The 17,843-nt window shown below is 41.7% G+C and overlaps 1 protein-coding gene across 1 annotated transcript in view; it reads right to left on the bottom strand.

Moving 5' to 3' along the window:
• Positions 1-17,425, bottom strand: part of TMCC1 (transmembrane and coiled-coil domain family 1) — a 258,047-nt gene extending 240,622 nt beyond the window's left edge. The window contains exon 1 of the mRNA XM_014796767.2: positions 17,321-17,425. The gene's annotated coding sequence lies outside the window, so the exon portion shown is untranslated. The remainder of the gene's footprint in view (positions 1-17,320) is intronic.
• Positions 17,426-17,843: the final 418 nt, after the last annotated feature.

Raw genomic sequence — 17,843 nt, 5'->3', positions numbered from 1 at the left:
AGCCTTCCTCAGCAAAAAGAGGAGGACTGGCATGGATGTTAGGTCAGGGCTGATCTGCCTCACAAAAGAAAAAAAAAAATAGTTAATATGGTAAATTTTGTGTTATGTGTATTATACCAGAATTTTTAAAAATTGAAAGAAAAAGGAAAGGCAGCCAGAAGAAAAAACTACACATTATATACAGAGGGATAAAGACAAGAATGACAGCAGACTTTTCACGGGAACAACGCAAGCCAGAAGACAGTGAAGCAACATCTTTAAAGTACTGGGAAAAAAAGACTGTCAACCTAAAATTCTATATCCAGTGAAAATAGCTTCTATAAATCAAGGCAAATTAAAGACTTCTTCAGTCACACAAAAGCTGCAAGGATTCAACACCAGTAAACCTGCAGCATAGGAAGTGTTAAAAGAAGTCCTTTGTTCAGAAGGAAAATGTACCAGGTAGAAATCTGGAACTAAACAGAAGAATGAAGAGCACTGAATATGGTAAATAGAATACACACACCATATTTGACAAAGGTTTTTATTATAATGAGATAGTAGATTCACCTACATTTTTAAAATAAAGAAAAAAATCACTAGCAAGAATTTTCATAATACACATATCTTCCAAAATGCCCGTCTTCCAAAAAAATTAAAGTACCTTGATTAATAGAAGTCATTTCCCATCACAACACTCCCATTAAATCAGAGGGAGTTAAGATCTTTTTTACTAAAAGAAACCTGAAGGTACAAGCTCTTGGTCCAGTAAAGAGAGTGAGTCTTTTAGAGAAGTAAAATTAAAATCTTCCTGGTTCCACCCTGGTGTTCTATTACACAAACCCTTTTAAAGGGCTTGCCTACAGAGCAGTTCCTTGGGATAAAGCATGAGGGTGGTTAATATATAATTTATCTTCTTTATACTGTCTCCAGGGAACCCCAAAGTCACTTAGAAGTAAGCTAAAAAGACAGCAAAGAATATTCCTTGCTTTCAAGAAGTCTGAAAAACAACATGAAGTTTCAATGAATTGAAGAAAACTTTTGCCAAGTCTTCCTGAGGAAAATGAACTTATCAAAACAAAGGTGTCAAAGCAATAATTGCAAAACAAAGCTTCAGGGTTGGGTGCTGAAATAGGAAAAAGAAAACACTAATATTTAATGCTACTCTATTATAGTCCAAACCTCAGAGGAGGGAATGTGGTTAGCAAGAATAAAACCTCTGTAATATTACTGATGCCAAATAGATTACAGAATGGGAATCCTGCCTACTATTCCTGAATACATAATGTTCAACACACTTCATACACTCAGAGATTCCTTGAGACCACAAGCAGATCTCATAATCCAACTTCACAGTGAGAAACTATTTGCTCCTCTCAAAAAGATAACTGAATGGTACAGAACATAATTCAAGATGTTCCTCTAATAGAATTCTAGGGGAAGCCTACCTACTGTTACCCCATCTGGACCAAAATTCTTTATCCTGTAAAGACAAAAGATTGCTGGGTGGCATAGGAGGACTCTGAACTCACCTCCTCCCACGGACACAACAAATTGACAACCTCCCTTAGAACAATTACACCTGAGAGAGAACCAGAAACTGGATAAAAAGAACCCCCACCAACAAGGGACAGAGCTGACTGAGGTGGAAGAGGCAGAAATTCCTTTCTGGACAGGAAAAAAGCCACATTCTAGCTGCGGCACTTCGTGGCCGGGAGCAACCTTAAGGTATGAAGCTTTCCCTGGAGAAGCGGTGGATATGAACAGGAGAGCTATGCCACAATAAGCAGCTTTTGAACTCAGCACAACCAGGATGAACGTCAAAATATCTGGCTTTGCTGGCTATTAACAACAACAGGGAATACCCCCAGAAAAGCTGCTGAACACAAGAGAAAGAAGACTGCTCTTGAAGAGCCCATGTACAAATTCACCAGTTCTGGAAAACAACACAAAATAACCAGAAAAAAAGGTGCACAGTCCTTTTGTGAAAAGAGACTCACTTGATTGGCTCTGAGTGCATCTCAGGGAGGCAGGAGGTGGCTGGGACCACCTCCCCAGGGACTGAGACATTGGCAGCAGCCGTTACTGAGACCTAGTACAGGCATGCTGACACAGACGCTGGCAGATGCCATTGGAGTTCTTCCCCTGGCCTGTTAGTAGAGGGGTGTGCCCCACCCACTAGAGCACCAATTTAATCCAGCTTAGCCAGGGCAGGCAGCCCGCCCTAGGGACAGGCCCCACCCACCAGGAAGCCCTCGGGCAACTTGTGGGCCTGCATAAGTGGGGTGTGTCGGACCTCTGCAGCAGGGCAAGTGGGTCCACCTTTGCGGGGCAGGGTGTGCATGAAAGGTGGGCCTGCATTGGCAGAGTGTATGGGGCCTCTGCAGCAGTGAGAGTGTGCCTGCTTCAGTGGGGCGGGGTGTGCACACGGGGCAGGCCTGCGTGGATGGGGTGTGTAGGCCTGCGGGTGATGGAGCTTATCAGTTGCAGCAGATTTGTGCTTCTCAAACAGCCACTTAGGGAATCTGCCCCGCCTTCCAACACATGAAACAATTGTGTGCTGCCACGCCTGGGTGGGCCCCACCCAGCTGCACTACTTAGAGAGCTGACAACAGCCTTGCAAGCCAGAGACCTACAGCAATTGTGAGCCCCTGAGCCTAGCAACCAGCCGCGCTGGGGACCTACACACTTAACAGAAAAACTGCAGAAGGAAATGTGCTATTAGACCTTGCAGCCAACTGTCCTGGGGCTCCCCACACCCGATAAAGTGACTGAAAGGACCACAGCAGCCACATGCAGCTGAGCCTTACAACCAGCCAGCCAAGGGGACAGCCTAGCCTTCCTATGCATCTGTAGTAAGAGCAACCCTTCCATAACAGAAGGACAGACGTAGCCCACACAGGGGACATTCCTGGAACCTTTGGAACTGTTGATGAGAGGGAAGCACATTGCTGGGCCTCATAAAGCATCTCTTACATAAGGCCACTTCTCCAAGATAGGGAGATATAGATGATCTACCAAACATAGATTTAAGCACAAAGAAATAGGCAAGATGAAGAGACAAAGGAATATGTTTCAAATAAGGGAACAGGACAAATCCTCACAAAAAGAACTAAATGAAACAGAGATAAACAATCTACCTGATAAAGAGTACAAACTAGGGGCTGGCCTGGTGGCGCAGCGGTTAAATGCGCGTGTTCCACTACAGCAGCCCGGGGTTCGCAGGTTCAGATCCTGGACACGCACCAATGCACCGTTTGTCAAGCCATGCTGTGGCGGCGTCCCACATAAAGTAGAGGCCCGGGTTTGGATCCCGGGCGCACAACAATGCACTGCTTGTCAGGCCATGCTATGGCGGCATCCCATATAAAGTGGAGGAAGACAGGCACACATGTTAGCCCAGGGCCAATCTTCTCAGCAAAAAGAGGAGGACTGGCATGGATGTTAGCTCAGGGCTGATCTTCCTCACAAAAAAAAAATAATAATAAAAAAATAAAGTAGAGGAACACGGGCATGGATGTTAGTCCAGGGCCAATCTTCCTCAGGAAAAAGGGGGAGGATTGGCATCAGATGTTAGCTCAGGGCTAGTCCTCCTCACAAAAAAAAAAAAAAGAGTACAAACTAATAGTCATAAGGATGCTCACTGACCTTGGAAGAAGAATGAATGAACTCAGTAAGACTTTTAACAAAGAATTGGAAAATATAAAAAAGAACCAATCAGAACTGAAGAATACAATAATGGAAATGAAAAATTCACTAGAGGGAATCAATAGCAGAGTAGATGACATTGAAGAAGGGATCAGCGAGCTGGACGAGAGAGTAGAGGAAATCAACCAAGCTGAACAGAAAAAAGAAAAAAGACTTAAAAAGAACAAGAACAGTATAAGGGACCTCTGGGACACCATCAAGCGCACTGACATCTGTATTAAAGGTGTCCCAGAAAGAGAAGAGAGAGACAAAGAGGCAGAAAATCTGTTCAAACAAATACTAGTTGAAAACTTTCCTAACCTAAGGAGGGAAACAGACATCCAGGTACAGGAAACACAGAGAGCACCAAATGAGATGAACCCAAAGAGGCCCACACCAAGAAACATAACTAAAATGTCAGGAACAAAAAACAAAAAGAGAATCCTAAAAGCTGCAAGAGAAAGCCAATAAGTTAAACACAAAAGAAACCCTATAAGGCTATCAGCTGACTTCTCAGTGGAAACCCTATAAGGCTATTGGCTGACTTCTCAGCAGAAACCTTATAGGCTAGAAGGGAGTGGCACAATATATTTAAAGAGCAGAAAAGAAAAAACCTACAACTGAGAATACTCTACCTGGCAAGATTATCATTCAGAATAGTAGGAGAGATAAAGAGCTTTCCAGACAAGCAAAAACTAAAGTTTATCATCAATAAATCAGCCTTACAAGAAACGCTAAAGGGATTTACTTAAGTGGAAAAGAAAAGATCACAAATAGGAATAAGAAAATTATCAAAACAAAACAAAACAATAAAATCATTGGTAAAGGCAAATATACAGTAAAGGTAGAAGACCGACCACTTATGAACCTAAGATGAAGGTCAAAAGACAAAAGTACTAAAATTATCTATTTCCAAGATAAGAGGGTAACAGCTACACACACACAAAAGAGGTTAAATATGATATAAAAAAAATAAAATATGGGAGGAGGAGAGGAAAAGATTAGAGCTTTTAGCAAGAGGTCAAACTTAAGAGACCACGAACTTAATACAGATTGCTATTTACATAGATTATTATATATGAACCTCATGGTAATCACAAACCAAAAACCTATAATAAATACACAAAAAATTAAGACAAAGGAACCCGAACATAATACTAAAGAAAGCCATCAAACCACAAGGGAAGAGAGCAAGAGAAGAAGAAAGGAACAGAGAAGAACTACTAAAACACCCAGGAAAAAGTAACAAAATGGCAGTAAGCACATACTTATCAACAGCTACTTTAAATGTCGATGCACTAAACGCTCCAATCAAAAGACACAATGGGGGCTGGCCCCATCACCTAGTAGTTAAGTTCTGCACACTCTGCTTCGGTGACCCAGGTTTGGTTCCCAGGCATGGACCTACACCACTCACCGGCAGCCATGCCGTGGCAGCAACCCACATACAAAACAGAGGAAGACTGGCACAGATGTTAGCTCAGGGTGAATCTTCCTCAAGCAAAAAAAAAACGAGGAAGATTGGCAAGAGATGTTAGCTCAGGCCGAATCTTCCTCAGCAAAAAAAAAAAAAAAAAAAAAGACATAGGGTGGCTGATTGGAAGAGACACACTTCAGATCTAAAGACACTCACAAAGTGAAAGTGAAGGGATGGAAAAAGACACTCCACGCAAATGGCAATGAAAAGAAAGCTGGGGTAGCAATACTTATATCAGACAAAATAGGCTTTAAAACAAAAACTGTAACAAGAGACAAAGAAGGGCACAACATAATGATAAAGGGAACAATCCAACAAGAGGATACAGTACTTGTAAATATCTATGCACCCAGAGAAGCACCTTAATATATACACCAATTAACAGACAAAAAAGGAGAAATAAACAGTAACAGAATAATAGAAGCAGACTTTAACACTCCACTTCCATCAATGGATAGATCATCCAAATACAAGATCAACAAGGAAACACTGGCCTTAAATGACACGTTAGACCAGATGGACTTAGTAGATATATACAGAACATTCCACCCAAAAACCTCAGAATACACACTCTTCTCGAATGCACATGGAACGTTCTCCAGGATTGATCACATTAGGCCACGAAACAAGTCTCAATAAATTTAAGAAGACTGAAATAACGCCAAACATCTTTTCTGACCACAGTGGTATGAAACTAGAAATCAACTACAAGAAGAAAACTGGAAAAGCCACAAATATGTGGAAATTAAACAAAATGCTACTGAACAACTATTGGGTCAATGAAGAAATCAAAGGAGAAATCAAAAAATACCTGGAAACAAACTAAAATGAAAATATAACATGCCAAAATTTATGGGATACAGCAAAAGTGGTTCTAAGAGGGAAGTTGACAGCAATACAGGCCTACCTCAACAAAAAAGAAAAATCTCAAATAAACAATCTAACAGTGTACCTAAAGGAACTAGAAAAAGAAGAATAAAAAAAGCCCCAAATCAGTAGAAGGAAGGAAATAATAAAAATTAGAGCAGAAATAAATGAAATAAAGACTTTAAAAACAATAGAAAAAAATCAATGAAACTAAGAGCTGATTCTTTGAAAACATAAACAAAACTGACAAACCTTTACCTGGACTCACCAAAAAAAAGAGAGAAGGTTCAAATAAATAAAGTCAGAAATGAAAAAGGAGAAATTACAATGGACACCTCAGAAATACAAAAGATTACAAGAGGGGCCAGCCCGGTGGCATAGTGGTTAAGTTTGCGTGCCCTGCTTCGGTGGTGTGGGGTTCACAGGTTCGGATCCCAGGAACAGACCTACGCACCGCTTATCAGGCCACACTGTGGCAGGCATCCCACATACAAAGTAGAGGAAGATGGGCACAAATGTCAAGCCCAGGGCTAATCTTCCTCACCAAAAAAACAAAAAAAAAAGATTATAAGAGAATACTATGGAAAGTTATACACCAACAAATTGGATATCTAGAAGAAATGGCTAAATTCATAGAATCATACAACATTCCAAAACTGAACCAGAAGAGAGAGAGAATTTGAATACACCAATCACCAGCAAAGAGATCAAAACAGTAATCAAAAACCTCCCCAAAAATAAAAGTCCAGGACCAGACAGCTTCCCTGGTGAATTCTACCATACATTCAAAGAAGACTTAATAGCTATCCTTCTCAAACGCTTCCAAAAACTGAAGAGGAGGGGAAGCTTCCTAACTCATTCTACAAGGCCAACATTACCCTGATACCAAAACAGACAAGGACAACACAAAAAAGGAATATTACAGGCTAATATCATTGATGAACATCGATGCAAAAATCCTCAACAAAATACTAGCAAATCAAATATAATAATACATTAAAAAGATCATACACCATGATCAAGTGGATTTATTCCAGGGATGCAGGGTTTCAACATCCACAAATCAATCAACGTGATACTCCACATTAACAAAATGAAGAATAAAAATCACATGATCCTCTCAACAGATGCAGAGAAAGCATCTGACAAGATACAGCATCCATTTATGACAAAAACTCTGAATAAAACAGGTATAGAAGGAAAGTACCTCAACATAATAAAGGCCATATATGACAAACCCACAGCTAATATCATACTCAATGGAGAAAAACTGAAAGCTATCACTTTAAAAACAGGAACCAGGGCCGGCCCCATGACTTAGCAGTTAAGTGCGCGCGCTCCACTGCTGGCAGCCCGGATGTGCAGCTACGACACACAACTATCTACTGGGGCTTTGGGGGAATAAATAAATAAATAAAATTAAAAACAGCAACCAGACAAAGATGCCCACTTTCACCACTCTTATTTAACATAGTATTGGAAGCCCTAGCCAGAGCAATCAGGCAAGAAAAAGAAATAAAAGGGATCCAAATTGGAAAGGAAGAAGTGAAACTGTCATCATTTGCGGATGACATGATTTTATATATAGAAAACCCCAAAGAATCCACCAAAAAACTTTTAGAAATAATAAATGAATATAGTAAAGTTGCAGGATACAAAATCAACATAGAAAAATCAGTTGCATTTCTATACACTAACAACGAAGTAGCAGAAAGAGAAATTAAGAATACAATCCCATTTACAACTGCTACAAAAAGAATAAAATACCTAGGAATAAATTAACCAAAGAGGTGAAAGACCTGTACACTGAAAACCATAGAACATTGTTGAAAGAAACTGAATAAGACACAAAGAAATGGAAAGATATCCCATGCTCTTGGATTGGAAGAATTAACATAGTTAAAATGTCCACACTTCCTAAAGCAATCTACAGATTCAATGCAATCTCTATCAAAGTCCCAACGACATTTTTCACAGAAATAGAACAAAGAATCCTAAAATTCATATGGAACAACAAAAGACCCCAAACAGCCAAAGGAATCCTGAGAAAAAAGAACGAAGCTGGAGGTATCACAATCCCTGATTTCAAAATATACAACAGGGGCTGGCCCCGTGGCTTAGCGGTTAAGTGCGTGCGCTCCGCTGCTGGCGGCCCGGGTTCGGATCCCGGTCGCGCACTGAAGCACCGCTTTGCTGAGGCCGCGTCCCACGTATAGCAACTAGAAGGATGTGCAGCTATGACATACAACTATCTACTGGGGCTTTGGGGGAAAAAAATAAATAAATAAAATTATAAAAAACAAAATATACTACAAAGTGATAGTAATCAAAACAGCATGGTACTGGCACAAAAACAGACACACAGATGAATGGAACAGAATCAAGAGCCCAGAAATAAAACCACACTTCTACGGACAGCTAATCTTCGACAAGGGAGCCAAGAATATAAAGTGGAGAAAGGAAAGTCTCTTCAATAGGTGTTGGGGGCCGGCCCCGTGGCTTAGTAGTTAAGTGCACGCATTCCGCTACTGGCGGCCCAGGTTCGGATCCCAGGCGCACACCGACTCACTGCTTGTCCGGCCATGCTGAGGCGGTGTCCCACATACAGCAACTAGAAGGATGTGCAACTATGACATACAACTATCTACTGGGGCTTTAGGGAGAAAAAGGGAAAAAAAGCAGGAGGATTGGCAATAGATGTTAGCTCAGGGCCGGTCTTCCTCACCAAAAAGAGGAGGACTGCCATGGATGTTAGCTCAGGGCTGATCTTCCTCACAAAAAAAATAAAATAAAATAAAACAAATGGCGTTGGGAAAACTGGACAGCCACATGCAAAAGAATGAAAATAGACCATTATCTTACACAATACACAAAAATTAACTCAAAATGGATTAAAGACTTGAGTGTAAGACCTGAAACCATAAAACTTCTAGAAGAAAATATAGGCAGTATGCTCTGACATCAGTCTTAGCAACATATTTTCAAATACCACGTCTGACTGGGCAAGGGAAACAAAAGAAAAAATAAACAAATGGAACTACATCAAACTAAAAAGCTTCTGCACAGCAAAGGAAACCATCAACAAAACAAAAAGACAACTTAACAATTGGGAGAAAATATTTGCGAACCATATATCTGATAAAAAGTTAATATCCAAAATATATAAAGAACTCATACATCTCAACAACAAAAAAACTAACCAACCAATTAAAAAACGGGCAAAAGATCTGAACAGACATTTCTCCAAAGAAGATGTACAGGTGGCCAACAGGCACATGAAAAGATGTTCAACATCACTAATTATTAGGGAAACGCAAATCAAAACCACAATGAACTATCACCTCACATCCATAAGAATGGCTATAAACAACAAGAGAAGAAATAACAAGTGTTGGAGAGGATGTGGAGAAAAAGGAACTCTCATACACTGCTGGTGGGAATGCAAACTGGTGCAACCACCATGGAAAACAGTATGGAGATTCCTCAAAAAATTAAGACTAGACCTACCATATGATCCAGCTATTCCACTGCTAGGTATTTATCCAAAGAACATAAAAACACAAATGCCTAAATATATATGCACCCCTATGTTCATTGTGGCATTGTTTACAATAACCGAGACTTGGAAACAACCTAAGTGCCCATCAAGGGATGAATGGATAAAGAAGATATGGTATATATACATAATGAAATACTACTCAGCTATAAAAAAAAAAGATGAAATCTTGCCATTTGCGACAACATGGATGGACCTTGGATGCTAAGTGAAATAAGTCAGACAGAGAAAAGTCAAATACCGTATGATCTCATTCATAAATAGAAGATAAAAACAACAACCAACAAATACATAGATACAGAGATTAGATTGGTGGTTACCAGAGCGGAAGGGGGGAGGGAGGAGGGCAAAAGGCGTGACTGGGCATATGAGTATGGTAATGGATGGTAATTAGTCTTTGGGTGGTAAACATGACATAGTCTACACAGAAATCGAAATATAATAATGTACACCTGAAATTTATATAATGTTATAAACCAATGTTACTTCAATTAAAAAAATTCTTTAATTAAAAAAATAAAAATAAATAAAGACAATAGGATTTCAGTAACTGATGAATACCATGCCAAGTGAACATAGCATTCTTTTAGCACTCTACCACAAGTAAGCCATTGAGTAACTTTCCTTTTAATATGAAAATAAAATTTATCAAAAGAAATACATTAGTTGTATACCGAAGAGAATTTACAACATATGTTTAAACAAAAACTTATACACAAATGTTCATAGCAGCATTATTCATAATAGCCAAAAAGTGAAAACAATTCAAATGTCCATCAACAGAAGAATGGATAAACAAAACATGGTATATCCATACAATGTATTATTACTCAGCCATAAGGAATTAAGTACTGAAACACTACAACATGGATTAACCTTAAAAACAAGAAGCCAAAAACAAAAGGACATATATGATTCCATTTAAATGAAATGTCCAGAATAGGCAAATCCATAAGGACAAAAATCAGACTAGTGATTGCCAGAGGGTGGCGAGAGGGACTGCTTAATGGATATGGGGTTTCTTTTAGGGGTGATGAACATGCTCTGGAATTAGATAGTGGCGATGGTTGCACAACATTATGAAGGTACTCAAAGCCTCTGAACTGCACTTTTTTTTTTTTTAATAATTTTATTTATTTTTTTTTCCCCCAAAGCCCCAGTAGATAGATAGTTGTATGTCATAGCTGCACATCCTTCTAGCTGCTGTATGTGGGACGCGGCCCCAGCACGGCCGGAGAAGTGGTACGTTGGTGCGCGCCCGGGATCCGAACCCGGGCCGCCAGCAGCGGAGTGCGTGCACTTAACCGCTAAGCCACGGGGCCGGCCCCTGAACTGCACATTTTAAATACTTAAAATGATGAACTTTGTTATGTGAATTTTACCTCAACAGAAAAAAATATATATCTTTCCAAGTATTAGTTATCTAGTACCTGTATCTCCCACTACTTAACAAAATGTTGTGTTCATAAACATCATTCAAAAATACTTTTTAAAATTTAATATACTGACATTCTGGAAAAGGCAAAACTATAGAGACACTAAAACAGATCAGTGGTTGCCAGGGGCTGGTGTGGGGAGAGCCTCCAATAGGTCAGGCACAAATTTTCTGTAAGAGTGAAATTATTCTATATGATACAGTAATAGTAAATATAAGATATTAAAAGTCTGTCAAAACCCATAAAACTTTAAAGCATAAGCACAAAGGAGGTGGAGGAATAGGGTGTTGACCTAAGTAATGCTGGAAAGGAGTGGAGTCTATAAGACTAAAGGCAAAAGGGGGCCGGCCCTGTGGCTTGGTGGTTAAGTGCGCGCACTGCGATGCTGGTGGCCCGGGTTCGGATCCCGGGTGCGCATCGAGGCACCACTTCTCCGTTCATCCTGAGGCCGAGTCCCACGTGCAGCAACTAGAAGGATGTGCAGCTACGACACACAACTATCCACTGGGGCTTTGGGGGGAATAAATAAAATCTTTAAAAAAAAAAAAAAAAAAAAAGACTAAAGGCAAAAGGAATTATCCATAAGTATTGTACCCTAGTCGATCAAGTTGATTTCTACAGGGGCACAGATTAACAATTCTGAAATCACTACACATGCATACTGGAATTGAAGAATTAAGTAAATGGATAGCAGAGGATGGGAGCCAGGTTTCTCACTGGTGAAGTGGAGGGGGTTTGAATGATTCATGTGGTAAGGAAGTAGAATTGGAGACATCAGTATAAATTCATGTTTAGCTTAATACAGAGACAAACGGTTACATATAGAAATATTTATAGATATGAGTATATACACAGCTTAATATATACACACATATCTCCTTGCTCTGTCACTCAGCGGGCCTAGAAGCAACAATACTCTAGTAGCAACTAGCACATCTAGCACCCAGATCTTGGTTTCTAATACCATTTTCCAATAAAAGGAACTGGAGCTCCTTGGAAAAGTGGCTGACAACAGGGATGGAGCATAATATATAAAAGATGAGCCTGAAGCATTTCATGTTGCCAGAAAGAAAGTGTGTGCTCACACACACACACACACATAATCTTGGGAGTATGTCAAAGGAAAGAGATACAGGAGCCAACTCAGACAGCTCCCAATGGGTGAAAGCTGGAATAATTTGAGCAACAAAATTTATGTAGATACTCTACCTTTAAGAAGCTGAAGCATAACTCATCACTCATTAAGTTTGGGCTATGCATAGTGCCTTTCTTTCAGAGCAAAGTATAGAATGGAAAGAACAACAGGGTATCTTTACAGTGGAGAAAACAACCACTACCTCAAGCTAGTGATCAGGGTTAACATTAACACTGGTAAGTCATATCAACAGTATGCACTCTTGATATGTGATGAGAATGATACTTTACCTCTGTGGTCTTCCTTCCAAAATCACATTACATCAATCTAACCACTAGAAAAACATCAGGCAAATCCCAATTGAAGGACAGTGGACAAAAATACCCGACCAGTTATCTTCAAAATTGCCAAGGTCATTAAAAACAAGTAAAGTCTGAGAAACTGTCACAACCAAGAGGAGCTAAGGAGATATGACTATTAAATGTAATGAGGCATCCTGAATGGCATCCTGGAACACAAAAAACGACACTAAGGAAAAAACTGTGGAACTCTTAAATAAAATATAAACTTAGTAATAATATATCAATATTGGTTCATTAATTGTGACGTAAGTGCCACACTAAGGTGTTAATAATAAAGGAAACTGGGTGTGGGATAGACAGGAACTCTCTGTACTATCTTCACAATAATTTAGTAAATCTAACACTGTTCTAAAATAAAAAGTTTATTTTAAAAGTTTATTTTTAAAAAATTATAAACTAATTATAATCTATTGCATACCTGAAATTCTACTCAGTGCATGGGGGACACAAAAGATGCCTAAAATATGGTCTTGGCCCTCAAGAAGCTTGTTGTGTCATTGAGAGGTAAGACAAATCTCATGAAACAAGCATAAAATACAAAAACAAGAAAATATTAAATTGAGAAGTACAGATAAAAGTTTATTAGGAGTATAGAGAAGGTCTAGAATTATGAGGGAAGACTTCATTAACGAGATGAAACTTGGTTTGTATCTTAAAATGCACTTCAAGGTACCAAAGTAAAAAACAACAATGATAATTTGGTACACTTACCAGAACAACCAGAAGGGTGAAGAAATAAGAAAAAAACTAAAAGAAATGAAAATATTTAGCCCTGAAAAGTGAAGACTTAAACGGGAGACATAACAGCAATATTCAAATACTTTAAGGGTCATGTGGCAGAACTAATAGTGTTACATCATATACCCAACTTACTAGCTGACCTCTGATAAAATGTGACCAACACTCAAGGACACAGTGACAGCTGTTCAGTAGAGCCACAACAGGAAATGCCAATTTGGAAAGACAGGAAGCAGGTGGCCAAGTTCTTCTCTACAACTTTTCAAAGGACAGTGTGCATGTGAGCCCAATGAAGCAACAATTTAGATTCAAATCCTGCAAACATTTATTGACCACTTACCATGTGCCAGGTGCCTCCATATATACTATCTTGTTTAATATTCTCAATGCTTCTATAAACATTTATTAACGTAATAGAGGCTTCATGTAAAAATGTAATAAAATAAACCCTGCAAGGAAGCAGGAACACGTTAAAATTCTCCACTATCCCCCATGCTCTGACAGGAACTTGATAGCTGTTTTAAAAAACAAAATCATTTGAAGACCTACATCATAATTCTATCTACATCATAATTTTCCTCTTGCTCCTTCCTTCAATCAAGAACAGTGGCTTTCAGGCTATAAAGTACATAAGAATTATATACGATTATATATACACAAACATGCACACCATACTTTTAAGCAATTTAAGGGATTTGCAAGTAGACTTCTCAACTTATGTAATTCTTGTCTCATACACTGACTTTAGAACCGAATCCTGGGGATGAAGTGCAACCCCACCGCAGGCTTACTCTGTGGGCACTGGAAGGCAGCATCAGCGAAAGGAGGTAGAAAGGCTGAGTCCTATTACAACACGAAGAACATTCTAACAATTAGAGCTATCTAAAAATGGCATAGCTACCTCAAAGTAACGAATGTTCTGTCATCAATGGCATTCAAACAGAGGCTGAAAAACCACTGAGAACATTTTAGATGAGAGCAATTGGGTAAAAAGTTAAGATCTCTTCCAAGTCTTAGATTCTAAAATGGGTAGACTTTTAAAACCCGACAGGAGGAGGGCACCCTACTTAAGAACAACAAAATGAAAAGAGACACAAAAGAAGAATGACACAGAATGTGGGGAAGTTCAACGCTGGGGAACATAGGAGAAGCCCATTTCCACCTGCGGATCTTTGTGCTTGCTGTTTTATCTGCCAGGCCACAACTCAAATATCTTCTCCTTAGTGAGGCCTCTCTACCACCCCTACCAGTCACTCACATGACTTTAGCTTGTTTTATTTTCTTCATAGTTCATATCAGGAGTCAGTAACCTTTTTCTATAAAGGGCCAGACTACAGCCCACAGGCCAAATCTGGCTTGCCCCACATTTTTTTTGTGTGTGTGTGAGGAAGATCGGCCCTGAGCTAACATCTGCCAATCCTCCTCTTTTCGCTGAGGAAGACTGGCCCTGGGCTAACATCCATGCCCATCTTCCTCCACTTCATATGGGACGCCACCACAGCATGGCTTGACAAGTGGTGCGTTGGTGTGCGCCCGGGATCCAAACCGGCGAACCCGGGGCCGCTGCAGTGGAGCGCGTGCACTTAACCGCCTGCGCCACCGGGCCGGCCCCATGCCCGCACCCCCACCCCCCCACGTTTTTGCATGGCCTATGAGCTAAGAATGGTTTACATTTTTAAATGGTTGAAAAAAAATCAAAAAGAATAATAATATTTTGTGACATGGGAAAATTATACGAAATTCAAATTTCAGTGTCCAGAGTTTAATTAGACCACAGACAAGCTTGTTTATGCACTGCCTGTAGCTGCTTTTGCACTAAAACAGAGTTTAGTAGTTGCAACAGAGACTGTATGGCCCACAAAGCCTAAAATATTTACTTTCTCGTCCTTTACAGAAAAAGTTTGCTAATCACTGATTTATAGCATTATCTGAAATTATCTATTTGCTTATTTGTTACCCTCATTCTCACACAAACAGAATAAAGCTCAATGAGGGCAGGGACCTTGTCTGTTTTGTTCCTCCACTGTGATCAGTACTTAGAAAAAATCCTGGAACGAAATAAGGGCTCAATAAATATTTGATGAGTGATCCATAAATGCCACTCTGAGGAGTTTAAACTTAAGCCCTCAGCCATTATAGGTTTTGTACATATATGACAGGCTTATAAAAACTCTTGCAGAAAAGGAGAAATATTCTAGCAGAGAGAAGAAGTAAACAGCTCAAAGTAATGGTGATCACCAACTAGTCCAGGTCACTGGGTTTCTTCATCAAATTGTACAGGGTCTTTTGTGCTCATAAAAGATTCTCTCAACTACTGCAAAGTGTCACAACATTCTGTCAGCTGACTGTGCTTCTGTTTACCTTAAGATGCAAATACTCTGAGAAATCTCATTTCCTACACATAGTACACAGCCCCCCAACCATGCCAAATCTCAGTAAGTGCTCAAAATTATAACAGATCTAGATCATGTGCTAATGAATTTTTAATATCTAAATTTTTCCCATGCTGATCAGCAATCTATTCTGTAAGCAGCTGAAAACTCTTCAGAAATTAAAAGGTTACCGCCCACAGACCAGAAGCAGCTTTTCAATCTTTCTATACTAGCCAGAGAGTGGGTGTGCGACTTGAAAAAAATACAAGCCAACTCTGTTGGTAGGGGACAAGGTATTGTTGAGTTAAAATCCCACCCATAAGCATTGTTTTGTTACATGACACCAGTAAAACTACCATCTACTCACAATTCGAGTCTCACTCTTCTAATCTACAAATGGAGGGGAAAAAAATGTATCTACCTCCTGAAGGAGTCTTGCCATTAACACATTAACATTTTCATAAGGTTCTTTCCTCCAGGTTTTGCAGTAATTTCTAGACACAGGTACTTCAAAGTCAAGGATTTGATTTAACCAATCACTTCCAAATTTAAGATATTGGTCAGAAGGCATAAACAAATCAAAGTTCTGTTTTATTTTAAAGCAGCTACTTACTTTTTAAGCCCCGGATTTTTTTTTTTTTTAAGAATTAGCTAATTTAGGAACTCAGACCTTTCACAGAGATGCTTATGGTACAGATACCTCTGATAAGTATGTCAGACTTATAGCAACCATTCTGTACTGGTGTGTATGTGTGTTTATCTTCCTTTCCTCTATGACAAGTCAGGATGAAAAGGCAGCCCGCAAAAGCATCTGCTAGGATCTACCAAGGCTAACGTGTAAGCTGTCACCAAAGACAAGGGGGGGAAATTAGCCAACAGCTCAAGAGGGCTGCCTCAAGAAACTCAGCTGCAGATTCACCGGGGGATCCTCACCATTAATGTTGTTAAGAGATGAAGCAAACCGACCACTAGACCAACACTACACACACTTCTGCTTAGGCTGTAAAAGCAGGGGTTGGCAAGCTATCGACGCATCTCTGGCCCTACCGGGAAGGTGCAACTCACTGCGCCCCTTTCCCTTCCTAAAACGGTTAATAAAAGGCACTCTGAGGCCAAGCCCAGCCAGCCTGGACTCACATCCCACCTTGCACCATCTATTCTTCCGTTCTCAGTACAGCAGGCTCCCTCCTACCCCCAAACGACAAGTTCAAAATCAAAACAAAAGGTGCAAAACTGGTTTCAGGTGGCAATGGCTGAGCCCTGGTGGCCAACTTCTGGGGAAGCCAGGGCGAGCGAGGGCTGTTGGGACCCTAGACCCCCACCAGAGCCAGCTCCCAAACAGACCCTCGTGCCTCGGCCCAGTTCCTCACACGCCCCTCCCTCCCCTCGGCCCTGGGGAAGGGGGAGGTGCAGGGAAGGGGGCGAGGAGAGGGGGGTGGGGAGAGACACTCCTGGATCAAAATGACAGCGGAACGAGCCGGGAAGGGAAAGGGCCCGGCGGGATGCTGGGGGTCGAGTCCTAGGCCCAGGGCTTCAGCCCCGAACGGGGGCGACCGAGGGTCCGAGCCGCGCCAGGCCGCGTGCGGGAGGCCGGGCCCGCGTCGGCGGCGCCGCCGGGCCACGCTCCCTTCACGACTCTCCCCACCCGGGGCGGAGGGGCCGTGAGGGGCCGCGGCCGACGCCAGCGTCCGGGGCGGGGGCATTCACTCACCGGCGAGGAGGGGAGGAGCAGCCGGCGTCTCCGCCAGCGACGTCGTTCGAGCTCAAGCACCAGCTCCTGCCGCTGAGGCCGCCGCGCCCGGTCCATCCCCCCCCAACCACCCCCCTCCCGGCCCTCCCCCCGCGCCGCCGCCGCCAGCGCCACCGCGGCCGCCGCCTCAGCCCGGGCGCGGGAGCGCGAACCGGCGCGTGGGGGCGAGAGCGCGCGCGCCCGCCGCCACCGCCCACAACCTCCGCCCCCGGCCGGCGGCGCACGCGCGAGGCGGCGGCGGGCACGCGCACGCCGCAGGGGGCGGAAGCGGCCCAGGAAAGCGAGGCTCCGCCCCCAGCCAGCCCGCCCGCCCACCCACCCATGTGGTCGCTGGGCGCTGAGCTGATCCGCTACAGGTGGCGCCGGGGTTCTCTCGTTGGGCTCCTCCCGGCGAAATCTCCAGGAACCGAGCTCCTCTAACTCGACCCCTTTTTTTCGGGGGCAAGGGCCCGGAGCAATTTACGTTTGAGCGGATTTCTGGCCG

Source organism: Ceratotherium simum, chromosome 5 (genome assembly GCF_057802395.1).
Source record: "Ceratotherium simum simum isolate JZ-2026a chromosome 5, ASM5780239v1, whole genome shotgun sequence".
In the NCBI taxonomy this organism is placed as follows: Eukaryota; Metazoa; Chordata; class Mammalia; order Perissodactyla; family Rhinocerotidae; genus Ceratotherium; species Ceratotherium simum.
Note: the sequence above shows the minus strand (reverse complement) of the source record. Positions and strands in the feature narration are given on the sequence as shown.